Source organism: Mustelus asterias, chromosome 1 (genome assembly GCF_964213995.1).
Source record: "Mustelus asterias chromosome 1, sMusAst1.hap1.1, whole genome shotgun sequence".
Taxonomy (NCBI): Eukaryota; Metazoa; Chordata; class Chondrichthyes; order Carcharhiniformes; family Triakidae; genus Mustelus; species Mustelus asterias.
The window spans coordinates 196,944,827-196,965,527 of NC_135801.1; the positions used below are offsets into that span (position 1 = coordinate 196,944,827).

The following is a 20,701-nucleotide window of genomic DNA, read 5'->3' on the forward strand; positions in this document are numbered from 1 at the left end:
TCAGTCAGATAAGTAAGAAATGCTAGCTTTACTTTACTTCAGGCAGTGATTATCTGTGCTATACAAGTGTAGTTACTTGATATTCAGAGCTGTTCCTAGGATTGTAATAGAGTAACTTTCATTTCATTTAAAACCCACATATGACCTTCTTTTGAATTTGCCTGAATGCTTTCAGCTCAATATTCTAGGTGTACTTTTTAATTTTGTTTTAGTGAAATTAGGCATTGACAATTTTGTGCGATTCATCAGCTCTGCTAAAGTCTGATGCACCATCAGGACATCCAAAATATCCAATATGTGGACCGTTCCTTTACTTGTAGCAAAGCCACATTTTCAGCCTTCAACCTACAGATACAGACCATGCTGCCACGTGGCTTCAGGCAACAGCAAAATAAGAACACGAGGAACGAAAGGTATCAAGCTATGAGAGCCTAAAGTTCAATTTCAAGATCGGAGACACAGAGATAAGGACAAAAGAGATGTTGCTTCACAATTAAGGGATCTATTTTACTTTGTTTTAAGCACTTTAATCTTATCTAACCATTTAGCACTTACTTACCTTTCACCAGTCCTGTAACAAAATAACCATAAACATGGCTACTGAGTTCAAACACTGGATTGTAACACTATCTATACCAGAACATCAGCATTTCTACAACTGTAGGACAAAAATCAACTTGGAAATTGTAATTTGGAACATCAAAAGAATGTGACAAGACCTATGTCCTGACAGAATAACTTTTGACTTAACAGGATTTGATGATGTCTACATAGTAAGCTTGCACAATCAATTGTGCTGGTATCTGTGGGCACTGCCACTCTTGTGCACCTGTTTAGGTTGGTGCACAGAGGCCTGTGAGCAGGTTATAATGTAGGTAACAGCAATATGGAGAATCAAGGGGAAAGAAAAATTAAAACTTCAAATTCCACTGCTCCATCGATAGCCTAGTGGGGAAGCAGAGATAAAGATGATCCCAGATTTAATCTTGGCTAAGTAAATTGTTTTTAGAATAATGAGCATTATCACACAGTTAGGCTCATTCCCACTGGGTGGAGTGACTAAACTGGATGGTCCCTCCAAAACACTAGTTGACATCTTCTTGTGAAATGGTACGTGTGGTCCCATTCAGCACAACCTTTTCTTGCCTCTTCCAAAACAACTTTTCATGGTACATTTTCTACTTACTTCCCCCTCCAAGGGTAAACCTCTCTCGTTTTATCTCCCTCTTTCCCACCGCCACTCCTTTGCCTTCTTCTGAAGCTCACGACTCCCTTGTGAACTTGATGCTCCCAAACTATAATCTCATTCCAGACCGATTTAGTCAAACTGCAGCATTGCAACCTCATAACAGAGGGTCACAAACAACTCCAAGCGGTCATCACCACTACCTCATTCCTTTAACTCCCTATCCCCTCCATCCTCAATTGAGGAGTTGACTGATTTCTTCTATTTGGGCTCTTAGTTCCCTTTGCATCCTCATAATTTCCCCTGCATCAATAATCTGGAACTTTACTTCTTTCCTTCAATCTCCCCACGCTAATTAGCTGATTTTCTCCACAAATCCAGTTTCTGAAGTCATCATTTTTCGACCCAATGCTCACATACACCAATACTTCCCACCTTACTTCCAACATAGTGGCTTCAAAATGACCGTCAACATCACCTCCTGCCTGAAACAGCCAATCCTCCCCAACTCCGGTTTTCCCATCTCTCCACCCAAGTCCAGCTTTTAATTCCGATCTCTTCAGCCAGCTTCCATGGCACATTTTTTCCCCTTGTTCTCTTGACTTTGTCATTCACTATCTTTTTTTCATATCTGCAGTCTCATTGGTCCACCTCTGCTACTGTGTAGTTCCACTCGCGCTTGCCCATGTTTTACGGTCACCTCCAGTGTACTCAAAATTTCTACCTCTACTACATCCTTTTCTGTGCACAAGTGGCCTCTTGGAATCTTTGTAGGTATACTGACATTGTTATCACTCCGCCTTTAATCCAAACTTCCTGCACTCCACTAAGATTGCCTATTTCCAGATCACCTCTAAAACCTTGATTTTCTCATTAGGTTCTCAAGCTCTACTCTATAAAAACAAATCCAACTCATCTTGATCCCTTGTCTGAACCCTGTGCCAAAGCACTGCTGGCCCAATCTCCATTGACTCCCTGTTTACCAGAACAGATTCAACTGTCTTTCCCATCTACATTATTCCAATGCCGTACAGTACAACACCTATACAATCTCCTCCAGCACTACAGAGCAAGCTTGAGGGGCTGAATTGCTTACTCCTGCTCCTAGTTTTTATGTATTTTGCAAACCTGCAGTGTCTGTCACCCTGCCTTCTATTTGATCGTGGTTTTGGGGAGGCAATGGTCCAGTGGAATTATTGCTAGACTATAATCCAGAAACTCAGCTAATGTTCTGGGGACCCGGGTTTGAATCCCACCAGAGCAGATGGTGCAATTTGAATTCAGTAAAAAGAAATCTGGAATTAACAATCTACTGACGACCATGAAAACATTGGTGGCTGTCAGAAAAACCCATCTGGTTCACTAATGTCCTTCGGGAAGGAAATCTGCTTTCCATACCTAGTCTGTACTACACAGCAACGGGGTTGACTCTCAACTCCCCTCTGAAATGGTCTAGCAAACCACTCAGTTCAAGGGCAACTAGGGATGGGCAATAAATGCTGGCCAGCCAGTGAAGCCCATGTTGACGAATCAACAAAAAAAGACTTGCATCCTGCAAGTTCCTTCTAAACCAATCAACATTTCTTGACATGTTCAAAATCCATCACTTTGAGTTTGGTTTCAGTCACATCCCTCAATATTTCACGCTTTTAGCATATTAGTGATTACAAAGAACGAAGAAAATTACAGCGTAGGAACAGGCCCTTTGGCCCTCCAAGCCTGCCCGACTGAACTAAAACCATAGGGACCATATCCCTCCATTCCCATCCTATTCATGTATTTGTCAAGAAGCCCCTTATAAGTCACCATCTTATCTGCTTCCACGATCTCCCCTGGCAACGAGTACCAGGCACCCACCACCGTGTAAAAAAACTTGCCTCATATATCTCCTTGCCCTCGCACCTTAAACCAATGCCCCCTAGTAATTGACTCTTCCACTCTGGGAAAAAGCTTCTGACTATCCACTCTGTTCATGCCCCTCATAATCTAGAAGATCTATCAGGTTGTCTGTCCAACTTCCATCGTTCCAGTGAAAACAAACCAAGTTTCTCCAACCTCTTCTCATAACTAATGCCCTCCATACCAGGCAACACCCTGGTAAATCTTTTCTGTATCCTCTCCAAAGCCTCCACATCCTTCTGGTAGTGTGGCGACCAGAATTGAACACTGTGTTCCAAGTGTGGCCTAACTAAGGTTGTATAAAGCTGCAACACGACTTGCCAATTTTTAAACTCAATGCCCCGGCCGATGAAGGCAAGCATGCCGCATGCCTTCTTGACTATCTTCTCCACCTACGTTGCCACTTTCAGTGACCTTAGAGAAAATGGTCAGATCGTTATAATGTTCAACTCAAGTCTATCTACTTACAAGAAATATGTTCGAGTGGAACCTCAAATACTTGGTGTTAAAAGTTAACAATTTAAATTATATCACAAATTAAGTTAGCAGGCCATGTTAATCACCCCCCCCCCCCCCCCCCCCCCACTCGGGCCATCTGATGTCTCAGGTTGTCCTGCTTACTTCTGCACTGCCATTTACACATTCTGATCACTTAAAGGTCTGCTATCAGCACTTGTCTTCACCATGATCACCACCATTTACATTCCCTTTCTCTTTTAATTGATGGCATCTTTGTCAATCCCGCCCCCTCCCTCTCATAGTATAAATATCACCCTATTTTCTGTTATCTTCAGCTCTGACAAAGGGTCACCCAGATTCGAAACGTTGGCTCTATTCTCGATCCACAGATGCTGTCAGGCCTGCTGAGATTTTCCAGCATTTTCAGTTCTTGTTTCAGATTCCAGCATCCGCAGTGATTTGCTTGATCATGATATTTACAACATCATTTTACAATATTACATTATTATTCAAATAATGTTGCAACAAAGTGTTTTCACAACCAGTCATTTTTACATGAAGTTGATCAGGAATGTAAACTCCTGATTCCAGTTTAAATCTGCAGGGCCAATGTCTGGCACTAATCTCTCCAGTAAGATTATGAAGCTAATACCAAAATCAGAGTTGGGCTGTATCTTTATTTCTGGGCTAGATGGAAATTTGAAGATCAAAAATATTCCAGAGAAATATCAATTATTTTGACAAGAAAGCAATTCGTCATCAAGCCTTATGGAAAGAAACTACTTAGATGATTGGCTCCTGGGCTGTTTATGAAGTTATTTGAAGACAGCCAATACAGACTGTTTACTGACTGATGAGTTCTGCAAAAACACTAAGGAGAAATTAAGTCATACTTATTCTGTCACACCGGGCTTCTCAACCATCAATCTGTGAGATGGTCTCAGAGGATCTGCCGAAAATAATCAGATATTGTACAGACAAAACACAAATTCTACCCAGAAGAAACTTCTTCATTTGTCTGAGTGAGTTTGCTTACATCAATTGGGCCACTAATGGTAATTCTCTCAAAGCATTTAAACCACATGAAAAGTTATTTTATAATAACTGTTAAAAGACTTGTGTCTCATTTCAATGAGAAGGTGACTGGCAAGTGAGCATTAGCCACAATGGAGGCAGGTGAAGGTACCAGCTAAAGGAGCTGTCTTTGCCTCAAGATGCACCCAAGTCGGAATTGGGATGAAGAATTTTAATGCATCCAATCAGTAAAAGTTACAGCTGGATTATAAAACTTTACTTTGTTTCAGTATTTGAGCAACTGAAGCATTTAATTGGGAAAGAATCCACAGTGTGAGTGTGTTGGCTTGAGAATTGAAAATTGTTGCCAAGGGGTTTTGTGTTACCCCTGAGAAGGGGCCCTCAGAAACAAAACGACTGAGAACAGCTGCATTAGACTTCTTTGAAATGCAGATTTTAAGTCAAATGATGAATAGAATGAAAAAAATTGTTATTCAAAACTCCCAGAAAGGAAAAAAATGTGCATTTTAGATTTCATGGGGTTTCATTTACGAGATGTGAACGGATACAATTAAAGCACAGATAAAGATCGCTTGTTTACATGAACCCAGCTTAGAAAATTAAAACGCCTTGGCAATTCAGATGATCCAGTGAGTGTGGAATTCATTTGCAAAACTCAGCAACAGAAACCTTTGTATAAATTAAAAGTAGATGATGCGGCTTCTTCTGCCACCAGAACTCGGGGTGCCACTTTTCTCAAATCCAGGATCAGATAAGAACAGCATCATGAAAAGTAATAGGGGGGGGGGGGGGGCGATTAGGAGATGGCATTTACATGTGCAGATTTTAGATCTGAAATGGGGGGGGGGGGGGGGGGGAAGTGGACAGCTCCCAGCGGGGATAAATCTACTGTAAAATTCCACAATTTCACAACAGTCTGAGGGAATGTGTCCACAGGCACACAATGTGGTATATCCAAGCCTGCGGGCTAAGGGCCACTGAGTTGAATATTTGTGGGGATGAAATCCACGCTCCAATGGCCCCCACAGCCCGAGCAACGTACAAAATGGCAGGAAGGGAAACTCTTACCACAGAACATGGGGGGGGGGGAATGACCCCCACCCCCAACAAAATACCCCCAACCCTCAACACACTCCCCTCCCCCCACCACCCACACACACACAATCATACAGAGAATTCACCCCCCCCCCCCCCTGGGACACCCGCGCTGCAGCCTCCCTCGCTCCCCCAGGCTGGGCTGGGCTGGGCTGGGCTCCCGCCGCCCTCCCCCCACCGGGCTCCGGGGCCAATGCAGCTGCGTCAGGCCGCGGGCCCGCCGCCATCTTGTGGAAGATTCTAGATCCCCAGCGCGAGCCGAGCGGGGCTCCGACTTTAGCGCCCGCCCGCCCGCCCGCCGCTCTCCCCAGGCCGGGCTGGGCTGGGCCTACCTGCCGGGTGGGTGTGTGCCGTGCCGGCTCTCCCCCTGTGTGTGTGTCCCTCCCTCTCTGTCTCTCTCTGCGTGTGGGTGTCTGTCTCTCTCCGGCCGCCTCTCCTCGTCCTCCTCCCGCCGCCGCCGCCGCTGCGGACACCAGGCGCCACCAATCGAGCGCCGCGCATGTGCAGCGCCGCACTCAACGCAGCCCAGCGCAATCGATGATCGATCCCCCCACAGAAAGGATTGACTGTGCACTCTGCCCACAGCCCACCTGCACCAACTTTCAAAGAACACTTTGTCCCCTCCCCCTGTGTAAAATAAACCAAATCTCACTGCCATTTCCCCCCCTGCATTTAGGGTGGCCATGATGTGGAGTTGCCAGCGTTGGACTGGGGTAGACAGGAGTCTGACAACACCAGGTTAAAGTCCAACAGGTTTATTTGGTAGCACGAGCTTTCGGAGCAGTGCCCCTTCATCAGGGGTGACACAGTGGTTAGCACTGTTGCTTCACAGCGCCAGGGACTGGGGTTCAATTCCCAGCTTGAGCCACTGTCTGTGTGGAGTTTGCACATTCTCCCCATGTCTGCGTGGGTTTCCTCCGGGTGCTCCGCTTTCCTCCCACAGTCCGAAAGACGTACAGGCGCCAGAGTGTGGCGATGAGGGGAATTTCATAGTCACTTCATTGCAATGTTAATTGCGCCTTGCTTGTGACTAATAAATAAGCTTTAACTTCATTTTTAGGCCTTTTTTAAGTGTATTTCAGAGAGGTTTACAGCATGGAAACAGGCCCTTCGGCCCAATTTATTCACGCTGCCCACATTTTACCACTAAATAGACCCAATCGCCTGCCTTTGGCCCATATCCCTCAATACCTATCTTACCCATGTAACTGTCAAAATGCTTTTTAAAAGACAAAATTTTACCCGCCTCTACTACTACCTCTGGCAGCTTATTCCAGAACTCACCACCCTCTGTGAGAAAAAAATGCCCCTTTGGACACTTTTGTATCTCTCCCCTCTCACCTTAAACCTTAAGCCTCCGACGCTCCAGGGAAAAAAGTTCCAGTCTATTCAGCCTCTCTTTCTAACTCAAACCATCAAGTCCAGGTATCATCCAATAAATCTTTTCTGCACTCTTTCTGGTTTAATAATTTCCTTTCTATAATAGGGTGACCAGAATTGCACACAGTATTCCAAGTGTGGCCTTACCAATGTCCTGTACAACTTCAACAAGATGTCCCAACTCCTGTATTCAATGTTCTGACTGATGAAACCAAGCATGCCGAATGCCTTCTTCACCACTCTGTCGACCTGTGACTCCACTTTCAAGAAGCTATGAACCTGTACCCCTAGATCTCTTTGTTCCATAACTCTCCCCAACACCCGACCATTAACTGAGTAAGTCCTGCCCTGTTTGATCCACCAAAATATATCACCTCGCATTTATCTAAATTAAACTCCATCTGCTATTCGTCAGCCAACTGGCCCAATTGATCAAGATCCCATTGCAATCCTAGATAACCTTCTTCACTGTCCACGTTGCCACCAGTCTTGGTGTCATCTGCAAACTTACTAACCATGACTCCTAAATTCTCCTCCAAATCATTAATATAAATGATAAATAACGGTGGACCCAGATCCAATCACTGAGGCACACCACTAGTCAAAGGCCTCCAGTTTGAAAAACAACCCTCGACAGCCACCGTCTGTCTTCTGTCATCAAGCCAATTTTGTATCCAATTGGTTACCTCATCATGGATCCTGTGAGATTTAAGCTGATTCAACAACCTACCATGCGGTACCTTGTCAAAGGCCTTACTAAAGTCCATGTAGACAACATCAACTGCACTGCCCTCATCTACCTTCTTGGTTACCCCTTCAAAAAATTCAATCAAATTCATGAGACATGATTTTCCACTCACAAAGCAATGCTGACTGTTCCTAATCAGTCCTTGCCTCTCTAAATGCCTGTAGATCCTGTCTCTCAAAATACCTTCCAACAACTTACCCACCACAGATGTGAGGCTCACCGGCCTGTAGTTCCCAGGCTTTTCCCTGCAGCCCTTCTTAAACAAAGGCACAACATTTTCCACCCTCCAATCTTTGACACCTTTGACTGTCAATGATTCAAGTATCTTTTCTGGGGAACCCGCAATTTCCTCCCTAACCTCCCACAACTTCCTGGGATACACTTCATCAGGTTCTGTGGATTTATCTATCTTGATGCACTTTAAGACTTCCAGCACCTCCTTCTCTGTAATATGTACACTTCTCAAAACATCACTATTTATTTCCCCAAGTTCCCTAACATCCATCCTTTCCTCAACAGTAAATCTGATGAGAAATATTCATTTAGAATCTCACCCATCTCTTGTGGATCCGCACATAGATGACCTTGTTGATCCTTAAGAGATCCTACTCTCTCCCTAGTTACTCTTTTAATCTTTATGTATTTGTAGAAGCTCTTTGGATTCTCCTTTGCCTTATCTGCCAAAGCAATATTGTGTCCTTTTTTTGCCCTCCTGATTTCTCTTTTAACTCTATCCAACAACCTCTAAACTCTTCAAGGGATCCACGTGATCCCAGCTGCCTATGCATGTCATGTGCCCCCTTCTTTTTTACATGGGTAAGATGGGTATAGAGGGATATGGGCCAAATGCGTGCAATTGGGACTAGCTTCGGGGTTTAAAAAAAAGGGCGTCATGGACAAGTTGGGCCGAAGGGCCTGTTTCCATGCTGTAAACCTCTATGATTCTATGACTCTATATCACACTGATACACCAGATATCACAGTGACATGGCAAATATCACACTAGCACTCCAGATATCATACTGACACACCAGATATGACTGTGAGCAATTTTGGGCCCCACACCTCAGGAAGGACATACTGGCACTGGAGCGGGTCCAGCGGAGATTCACACGGATGATCCCAGGAATGGTAGGCCTGACATACGATGAACGTCTGAGGATCGTGGGATTATATTCATTGGAGTTTAGGAGGTTGAGGGGAGATCTAATAGAAACTTACAAGATAATGAACGGCTTAGATAGGATGGACGTAGGGAAGTTGTTTCCATTAGCAGGGGAGACTAGGACGCGGGGGCACAGCCTTAGAATAAAAGGGAGTCACTTTAGAACAGAGATGAGGAGAAATTTCTTCAGCCAGAGAGTGGTAGGTCTGTGGAATTCATTGCCACAGAGGGCTGTGGAGGCCGAGACGTTGAGCGTCTTCAAGACAGAAATTGATAAATTCTTGATTTCTCGAGGAATTAAGGGCTATGGGGAGAGAGCGGGTAAATGGAGTTGAAATCAACCATGATTGAATGGTGGAGTGGACTCGATGGGCCGAATGGCCTTACTTCCGCTCCTATGTCTTATGGTCTTATGGTCTTATATCACAGTGACACACAAGATATCACAACACACCAGATATCACTCTGACACACCAGATATCACTCTGACACACAGATATCACTCTGACACACAGATATCACACTGACACACACATATCACACTGACACACAGATATCACACTGACACACACATATCACACTGACACACAGATATTACACTGACACACCAGATATCACACTAACACACCAGATATCACTCTGACACACAGATATCAGACTGACACACAGATATCACACTGACACACCAGATATCACACGAACACACTAGATATCACACTGACACACTGACACACAGATATCATACTGACACACCAGATATCACTCTGACACACAGATATCACACTGACACACAGATATCACACTGACACACAGATATCACACTGACACACAGATATCACTCTGACACGCAGATATCACACTAACACACCAGATATCACTCAGACACACAGATATCAGACTGACACACAGATATCAGACTGACACACCAAATGTCACACTGAACATAGAACATAGAACATAGAACATTACAGCGCAGAACAGGCCCTTCGGCCCACGATGTTGCACCGACCAGTTAAAAAAAAAAACTGTGACCCTCCAACCTAAACCAATTTCTTTTCGTCCATGAACCTATCTACGGATCTCTTAAACGCCCCCAAACTAGGCGCATTTACTACTGATGCTGGCAGGGCATTCCAATCCCTCACCACCCTCTGGGTAAAGAACCTACCCCTGACATCGGTTCTATAACTACCCCCCCTCAATTTAAAGCCATGCCCCCTCGTGCTGGATTTCTCCATCAGAGGAAAAAGGCTATCACTATCCACCCTATCTAAACCTCTAATCATCTTATATGTTTCAATAAGATCCCCTCTTAGCCGCCGCCTTTCCAGCGAAAACAATCCCAAATCCCTCAGCCTCTCCTCATAGGATCTCCCCTCCATACCAGGCAACATCCTGGTAAACCTCCTCTGCACCCTCTCCAAAGCCTCCACATCCTTCCTGTAATGTGGGGACCAGAACTGCACACAGTACTCCAAGTGCGGCCGCACCAGAGTTGTGTACAGTTGCAACATAACGCTACGACTCCTAAATTCAATCCCCCTACCAATAAACGCCAAGACACCATATGCCTTCTTAACAACCTTATCTACTTGATTCCCAACTTTCAGGGATCTATGCACACATACACCTAGATCCCTCTGCTCCTCCACACTATTCAAAGTCCTCCCGTTAGCCCTATACTCAACACATCTGTTATTCCTACCAAAGTGAATTACCTCACACTTCTCCGCATTAAACTCCATCCGCCACCTCTCGGCCCAACTTTGCAACCTGTCTAAGTCTTCCTGCAAACTACGACACCCTTCCTCACTGTCTACCACACCACCGACTTTGGTGTCATCAGCAAATTTGCTAATCCACCCAACTATACCCTCATCCAGATCATTAATAAATATTACAAACAGCAGTGGCCCCAAAACAGATCCCTGAGGTACACCACTTGTAACCGCACTCCATGATGAATATTTACTATCAACCACCACCCTCTGTTTCCTATCCGCTAGCCAATTCCTGATCCAATTTCCTAGATCACCCCCAATCCCATACATCTGCATTTTCTGCAGAAGCCTACCATGGTGAACCTTATCAAACGCCTTACTAAAATCCATATATACCACGTCCACTGCCTTGCCCCCATCCACCTCCTTGGTCACTTTCTCAAAAAACTCAATAAGGTTAGTAAGGCACGACCTACCTGCCACAAAACCATGCTGACTATCACCTATCAATTCATTACTCTCCAAATAACTATAAATCCTATCCCTTATAATTTTTTCCAACATCTTGCCGACAACAGAAGTGAGACTCACCGGTCTATAATTCCCGGGGAAGTCTCTGTTCCCCTTCTTAAACAATGGGACAACATTCGCTAACCTCCAATCTTCTGGTACTATACCAGAGGCCAACGACGACCTGAAGATCAGAGCCAGAGGCACACCAGATATCACACTGACACACAGGTATCAACACTGACACACAGATATCACACTGACACATAGGTATCAACACTGACACACAGATATCACACTCACACACCAGGTAACACAGTGACACATCAAATATCACACTGACACACAGATATCACACTAACACACAGATATCACAGTGACACACAGATATCACACTGACACACCAGATATCACACTGACACACAGATATCACACTCACACACCAGGTAACACAGTGACACATCAAATATCACACTGACACACAGATATCACACTAACACACAGATATCACAGTGACACACAGATATCACACTGACACACCAGATATCACACTGACACACAGATATCACACTAACACACAGATATCACAGTGACACACAGATATCACACTAACACACAGATATCACACTGACACACAGATATCACACTAACACACAGATATCACACTAACACACCAGATATCACACTGACACACCAGATATCACACTGACACACAGATATCACAGTGACACACAGATATCACACTGACACACCAGATATCACACTGACACACAGATATCACACTAACACACAGATATCACAATGACACACAGATATCACACTAACACACAGATATCACACTGACACACAGATATCGCACTAACACACAGATATCACACTAACACACCAGATATCACACTGACACACCAGATATCACACTAACACACAGATATCACACTAACACACAGATATCACACTGACACACCAGATATCACACTGACACACAGATATCACACTAACACACAGATATCACAGTGACACACAGATATCACACTAACACACAGATATCACACTGACACACAGATATCACACTAACACACAGATATCACACTAACACACCAGATATCACACTAACACACAGATATCACACTGACACACAGATATCACACTAACACACAGATATCACACTGACACACAGATATCAACACTGACACACCAGATATCACACTAACACACAGATATCACACTGACACACAGATATCACACTAACACACAGATATCACACTGACACACAGATATCACAGTGACACACAGATATCACACTGACACACAGATATCACACTAACACACACAGATATCACACTAACACACAGATATCACACTAACACACAGATATCACACTAACACACAGATATCACAGTGACACACAGATATCACACTGACACACAGATATCACACTAACACACAGATATCACACTGACACACGGATATCACACTGACACACCAGATATCACACTGACACACAGATATCACACTAACACACAGATATCACACTGACACACGGATATCACACTGACACACCAGATATCACACTGACACACGGATATCACACTAACACACAGATATCACACTGACACACAGATATCACACTAACACACAGATATCACAGTGACACACAGATATCACACTAACACACAGATATCACACTGACACACAGATATCACACTAACACACAGATATCACACTGACACACCAGATATCACACTGACACACGGATATCACACTAACACACAGATATCACACTAACACACCAGATATCACACTGACACACGGATATCACACTGACACACAGATATCACACTGACACACCAGATATCACACTGACACACAGATATCACAGTGACACACAGATATCACAGTGACACACCAGATATCACACTAACACACAGATATCACAGTGACACACCAGACATCACACTAACACACAGACATCACACTGACACACAGATATCACACTAACACACAGATATCACACTAACACACCAGATATCACACTAACACACCAGATATCACACTGACACACCAGACATCACACTAACACACCAGAGCAGGGAGTAGAGTGTGAGCTGTAAGGGCTTTGGCTCACAGGGCTTCGGGGGAAAGGGCGAGCAGGGGTGAGCTTTTTTTTTCCTTTTCTAATTTACTTTTCTCTGTGTACCTTGGTAGAAAGGGTGAAATATGAGTGTTAAGCCAGTGTGTTGCTCGCAGTGCAATATGTGGGAGGTCCTGGAGGCACCTGGCCTCCCGGACATCCACATCTGTGAGGGGTGTGTCGAGCTGCGGTTCCTGAGAGACCGTGTTAGGGAGCTGGAACTGCAGCTCGAGGATCTTAGGCTGTTAAGGGAGAATGAGGTGGTGATAGACAAGAGCTATCATCAGGTGGTCACACCAGGGCCACGGGAGGAGGCCAAGTGGGTGACAGCCAGGAAGGGTAAAGATCGGGTGATTGAGAGCACCCCGGTGGATGTGCCCCTACACAACAAGTACTCCTGTCTGAGTACTGCTGGGGGGGACAGCCCATCTGGGGGAAGCAGCAGTGGCTGTGTCTCCGGGGTGGAGTCCGGCCCTGGAACTCAGAGGGCTAAGGAAAGGAGGAGGAAGGCAGTATTAATCGGGGACTCAACAGTCAGGGGGACGGACAGGCGATTTTGCGGAGGCAGGCGGGAGTCTCGGATGGTGGTCTGCCTCCCTGGTGCCGGGATCCAGGATGTCGCTGGGCGAGTCCCAGAAATCCTGAGGTGGGAGGGAGAGGTAGCGGTACATATTGGTACCGCTGATGTGGGTAGGAAGGGGTCATGAAAAGAGAGTATAGGGAATTAGGGAGACAGCTGAGAAGGAGGAAAGCAAAGATAGTAATCTCGGGATTGCTGCCTGTGCCACGGGAAGGTGAGGACAGGAATGGAGTGAGGTGGAGGATGAATGTGTGGCTGAGGGACTGGTGCAGGGGGCAGAGATTCAGGTTCCTGGACCATTGGGACCTCTTCAGGGACAGGTGTGACCTGTACACATAAACGGGTAGCACTTGAATCCCAGGGGGACCAATATCCTGGCAGGAAGGTTGGCTAAGGCTACTGGGGAGAGTTTAAACTAGATAGGTTGGGGGGAGGGGATCAAAATGAGGTGACTGAGAGTGAGGAAGGTAGCTCGCAAACAGAGAAGGGTTATAGGTGGTGCAAGAGGGAGGATGGACGGGGGATAGAGAAGGGGAGAGCTCAGACCAAAGGATTGAGATGTGTTTACTTTAATGCCAGGAGTATAGTGAATAAAGGGGATGAGCTCAGAGCGTGGATCGATGCCTGGAAGTATGATGTGGTGGCCATTACGGAGACTTGGATGTCTCAGGGACAGGACTGGATACTCCAGGTGCCGGGATTCAGATGTTTCAGGAAGGACAGGGAGGGAGGCAAGAGAGGGGGTGGAGTGGCACTGCTGATCAGGGATAGTGTCACAGCTGTAGAGAAGGTGTATGCTGTGGAGGGATTGTCCACAGAGTCTCTGTGGGTGAAAGTTCGCAATGGGAAGGGGCCAGTCACTTTGCTGGGAGTTTTCTATAGGCCGCCCAATAGTAACAGGGAGGTGGAGGAGCAGATAGGGAAACAGATCCTGGAGAGATGCAGTAATAGCAGAGTTGTTGTGATGGGAGACTTTAATTTCCCAAACATAGATTGGAATATCCCTAGGGTAAGGGGAAGAGTTCGTTAGGCGGGTTCAGGAGGGTTTCCTGACACAGCATGTGGACAAGCCTACAAGAGGAGAGGCTGTACTTGATCTGATTCTGACCAATGAACCTGGACAGGTGTCAGATCTCTCAGTGGGAGAGCATCTTGGGGATAGCGATCATAACTCTATCTCCTTTAGGCTTGCATTGGAAAAAGAGAGGATCAGGCAAGCTAGGAAAGTGTTTATATGGAGTAAGGGGAAATATGAAGACATTAGACAGCAAATTAGAGGAATAAATTGGAAGGAGATATTCTCGGGGAAATCTACTGAAGAGAGGTGGCAGTTTTTCAAGGAATATCTGTCTAGAGTTCGATAGGACAACGTTCCGAGCAGACAGGGAGGTGTTGGTCAGTTAAAGGAACCATGGTGCACGAAAGCTGTGCAGGACCTAGTCGAGAAGAAAAGAAAGCGTACACAAGGCTCAGAGGGCTTGGCGAAGATAGGGATTTAGAAGAATATACGGCTTGTAGGAAGGGACTAAAGAAGGAAATTAGGAGAGCCAGAAGGGGTCACGAGAAGGCCCTGGCAGGTAGGATTAAGGAGAACCCTAAGGCGTTCTATAAATATGTGAAGAGTAAAAGGATGAGACGTGACGGAATAGGGCCTATAAAAGGTGAAGGCGGGAAAGTCTGTACGGAACCAGTAGAAATGGCAGAGGTGCTCAATGAGTATTTTGCCTCGGTTTTCACAGAAGAGAAGGACCTGGGTGGATGTACTGCGGGCGTGCGGTGGACTGAAAGGATTGAGTATGTGGACTTTAAGAAAGAGGTTGTGCTGGAATCTTTGAATGGCATCAAGATAGATAAGTCGCTGGGTCCGGATGGGATGTACCCCAGGTTACTGTGGGAGGCGAGGGAGGAGATTGCAGAGCCTCTGGCGATGATCTTTGCGTCGTCAATGGAGACGGGAGAGGTGCCGGAGGATTGGAGGATTGCGGATGTGGTTCCTATTTTCAAGAAGGGGAATAGGGATAGCCCAGGTAATTACCGACCGGTGAGTCTAACCTCAGTGGTTGATAAACTGATGGAGAAGATCCTGAGGGACAGGATATATGAGCATTTAGAGAGGTTTAGTATGCTCAAGAATACTCAGCATGGCTTTGTCAAGGGCAGATCGTCCCTTACGAGCCTGGTGGAGTTCTTCGAAAATGTGACTAAATACATTGTCGAAGGGAAGGCGGTAGATGTGGTTTATATGGATTTTAGCAAGGCGTTCGATAAGGTCCCCCATGCAAGGCTTCTAGAAAAAGTGAGAGGGCATGGGATCCAAGGGGCTGCTGTCCTGTGGATCCAGAACTGGCTTGCCCAAAGGAGGCAGAGAGTGGGTATAGATGGGTCTTTTTCTAAATGGAGGTGGTGTGCCCCAGGGATCTGTTCTGGGACCCTTGCTGTTTGTCATTTTCATAAATGACCTGGATGAGGAAGCGGGGGGATGGGTTGGTAAGTTTGCCGACGACACGAAGGTTGGTGGGGTTGTGGATAGTCTGGAGGGATGTCAGAAGTCACAGAGGGACATAGATAGGATGCAAGACTGGGCGGAGAAGTGGCAGATGGACTTCAACCCAGATAAATGCATCGTGGTCCATTTTGGTAGGATAAATGGGATGAAGGAGTACAATATAAAGGGAAAGACTTAGTACGGTAGAGGATCAGAAGGACCTTGGGGTCCGGGTCCATAGGACTCTGAAATCGGCCCCGCATACCATAAGAAGGCGTATGGTGTGCTGGCCTTTATCAATCAAGGGATTGAGTTTGGGAGTCCGGGGATGATGATGCAGCTATATAAGACCCTCGTCAGACCCCACTCAGTTCTGGTCGCCTCACTATAGGAAGGATGTGGAAAAAATTGAAAGGGTGCAGAGGAGATTTACAAGGATGTTGCCTGGATTGAGTGGCATGCCTTATGAGGATAGGCTGAGGGAGCTCGGTCTTTTCTCCTTGGAGAGATGAAGGATGAGAGGAGACCTAATAGAGGTATATAAGATGTTGAGAGGCATAGGTTGGGTGGACTCTCAGAGGCTTTTTCCCAGGGTGGAAATGTCTGCTACGAGAGGACACAGGTTTAAGGTGCTGGGGGGTAGGTACAGGGGAGATGTTAGGGGTAAGTTTTTCACACAGAGGGTGGTGGGCGAGTGGAATCGGCTGCCGTCAGGGGTGGTGGAGGCGAACTCAATAGGGTCTTTTAAGAGACTCCTGGATGAGTACATGGAGCTTAATAGGATGGAGGGTTATAGGTAGGTCTAGAAGGTAGGGATGTGTTCGGCACAACTTGTGGGGCCGAAGGGCCTGTTTGTGCTGCAGTTTTTATATGTTCTATGTTTCTATCTCTATGGTTAAAGAATTTGAAACATACCATTCTTGTGACTGACCGAGGGGGTTGAAAAAAAGGGTCAGTGGAAGAAGTGAGAAAACAGAGCTAATTTTAAGTAGTTTGTCTCAGTGAATGTTATCAATAAATTGGCTTTAAGTTTAATTTATATTCTTAATTTTCGGGTTAAAAGGTGAAACCTGGGTCTAGTTTCATTTTAGAATGGAGACAGCAGCCTGGGGCTGTTTGTGTAACCTGATTTTTAATGAGGTTTAACATCCTTGAAAGGAAGTTAAAGCAAACAGGAGGCTGTTGCCTAGCAACTGAGAGGCCACAGGGGAGCAGAAAGCAGTTTGAGTTTCAGTTGGTTATTATGCTCTGAGGTGAACTGAACAGTTTAAATCTGGCAGGTTGTTGAGGAAAATAAATGAAATAATCTTAAATGAGTTGCCCTAAAGTGAAAGTTACAGTGAATGTCAAGTCAGTTCTGGATCTTAAAGGACACACCAAGTTGTCAGCAGTCTACTGTGACAGGGCACTGCAGGAAGCTGGTCCGAAAGGAAAAGGAGAAAGGTCCCAAGAAGACCTGTAAGTTAAATCAAAGGAAAAGAACAGAAATTGGAAAAAGGTCCCGTGACGTTAAGTCAAGAGTGAGGAGCAGAGCAAGGCTCCAAGTTTAAAGAGAGGAAGTCGCTGAAAGCAGACTTGGAACAAAGTGAGCATAGAGTCATAGAGGTTTAGAGCATGGAAACAGGCCCTTCAGCCCAACTTGTCCATGCCGCCCTTTTTTACCACTAAGCTAGTCCCAATTGCCTGCATTTGGCCCATATCCCTCTATACCCATCTTCCCCATGTAACTGTCTCGGCGCTTTTTAAAAGACACAATTGTACCCGCCTCTACTACTACCTCTGGCAGCTTGTTCCAGACATTCACCACCCTCTGTGTGAAAAAATCGCCCCTCTGGACACTTTTGTATCTCTCCCCTCTCATCTTAAACCTATGCCCTCGAGTTTTAGACTCCTCTACCTTTGGGAAAAGATATTGACTATCTAGTTGATCTATGCCCCTCATATAGAACATAGAACATAGAAAGCCACAGCACAAACAGGCCCTTCGGCCCACAAGTTGCGCTGATCATATCCCTACCTCTAGGCCTATCTATAGCCCTCAATCCCATTAAATCCCATGTACTCATCCAGAAGTCTCTTAAAAGACCCCAACGAGTTTGCCTCCACCACCACCGACGTCAGCCGATTCCACTCACCCACCACCCTCTGAGTGAAAAACTTACCCCTGACATCTCCTCTGTACCTACCCCCCAGCACCTTAAACCTGTGTCCTCTCATAGCAACCATTTCAGCCCTTGGAAATAGCCTCTGAGAGTCTACCCTATCCAGACCTCTCAACATCTTGTAAACCTCTATCAGGTCACCTCTCATCCTTCGTCTCTCCAGGGAGAAGAGACCAAGCTCCCTCAACCTATCCTCATAAGGCATGCCCCCCAATCCAGGCAACATCCTTGTAAATCTCCTCTGCACCCTTTCAATGGCTTCAACATCTTTCCTGTAATGAGGTGACCAGAACTGCGCGCAGTACTCCAAGTGGGGTAAGATCACCACTCAGCCTTCTACGCTCCAGAGAAAAAAGTCCCAGTCTATCCATCCTCTCCTTATTACTCAAACCATCAAGTACCGGTAAGATCCTAGTAAAACTTTTCTGCACTCTTTCTAGTTTAATAATATTCTTTCTATAATAGGGTGACCAGAACTGTACACAGTATTCCAAGTGTGGCCTTACCAATGTCTTGTTAAGACATCCCAACTCCTGTGTTCAATGTTCTGACCAATGAAACCAAGCATGCTGAATGCCTTCTTCACCACTCTGTCCACCTGTGACTTCACTTTCAAGGAGCTATGAACCTGTACCCCCAGATCTCTTTGTTCTATAACTCTCTTCAATGCCCTACCATTAACTGAGTAAGTCCTGCCCTGGTTCAATCTACCAAAATACATCACCTCGCATTTATCTAAATTAAATTCCATCTGCCATTCATCAGCCCACTGGCCCAATTGATCAAGCTCCTGTTGTAATCCGAGATAACCTTCTTCTCTATCCACGATGCCACCAATCTTGGTGTCATCTGCAAACTTACTAATTATGCCTCCTAAATTCCCATCCAAATCATTAATATGAATGACAAATAACAGTGGACTCAGCACTGATCCCTGAGGCACACCGCTGGTCACAGGCTTCCAGTTTGAAAAACAACTCTTCTCCAACCACCCTCTGTCTTCCGTCATCAAGCCAATTTTGTATCAATTTAGCTACCTCACTCTGGAATTAGTGAGATTTAAGCTGATACAATAACCTACCATGTGGGACTTTGTCAAAGGCCTTGCTGAAGTCCATGTAGACAACATCAACTGCACTGCCCTCATCTACCTCCTTGGTTACTCCTTCAAAAAACCCAACCAAATTCTTGAGACGTGATTTTCCACTCTCAAAGCCATGCTGACTGTCCCTAATCAGTCCTTGCCTCTCTAAATGCCTGTAGATCCTGTCTCTCAGAATACCTTTGAACAACTTAGTCACTACAGATGTTAGGCTCAGCGGCTGTAGTTCCCAGGCTTTTCCCTGCAGCCTTTCTTAAACATTTGCCAGCCTCCAACCTTCAGGCACCTCGCCTGTGGCTGTCAATGATTCAAATATCTCTGCTACGGGACCTGCAATTTCCTCCCTAGCCTCCCACAATGTCCTGGAATGCCCTTCATTATGTCCCGGGGATTTATCTAACTTGAAGCACTTTAAGACTTCCAGCACTTTCTTCTCTGTAATATGTAAACTCCTCAAGACATCACTATTTATTTCCCCAAGTTTCCTAACATCCATGCTTTTCTCAACGGTAAATACTGATGAGAAATATTCATTTAGGATCTCACCCATCTCTTGCGGATCCGCGCATAGATGACCTTGTTGATCCTTAAGAGGCCCTACTCTCTCCCTACTTACTCTTTTGCCCTTTATGTATTTGTAGAAGCTCTTTAGATTCTCCTTTGCCTTATCTGCCAAAGCAATATCGTGTCCTCTTTATGCCCTCCTGATTTCTCACTTAACTCTACTCCTTCACTCTCTATAATCTTCAAAGGATCCACTTGATCCCAACTGCCGATGCATGTCACATGTATGAAGGGTTATGGTGAGCGGGCAGGAAAGTGGAGCTGAGTCCACAAAAAGATAAGCCATGATCTTATTGAATGGCAGATCAGGCTCGAGGAGCCAGATGGCCTACTCCTGCTTCTAGTTCTTATGTTCTTGTCCTTGGATCTGCTTGCGAGCTCCACTAAATGAGAAGTGATATAGGATCAGAAGGCATAGAATCTCTGAGGATAGAGTTGAGGAATCACAAAAAGACTCCAGTGGGAGTTATGTACAGGCT

The 20,701-nt window shown here is 45.5% G+C and overlaps 1 protein-coding gene across 3 annotated transcripts in view; it reads right to left on the reverse strand.

Annotated features, from left to right (window-relative positions):
- znf638 (zinc finger protein 638) overlaps nt 1–20,701 on the reverse strand; it is a 279,892-nt gene that overhangs the window by 179,676 nt on the left and 79,515 nt on the right. Inside the window, exon 1 of one of the 3 annotated variants that reach the window (XM_078224717.1) lies at nt 6,007–6,149. The exons of the other annotated variants lie outside the window; for them this stretch is intronic. The gene's annotated coding sequence lies outside the window, so the exon portion shown is untranslated. Of the gene's footprint in view, nt 1–6,006; nt 6,150–20,701 lie in introns of those variants that run through there. 3 annotated transcript variants of the gene reach the window in all.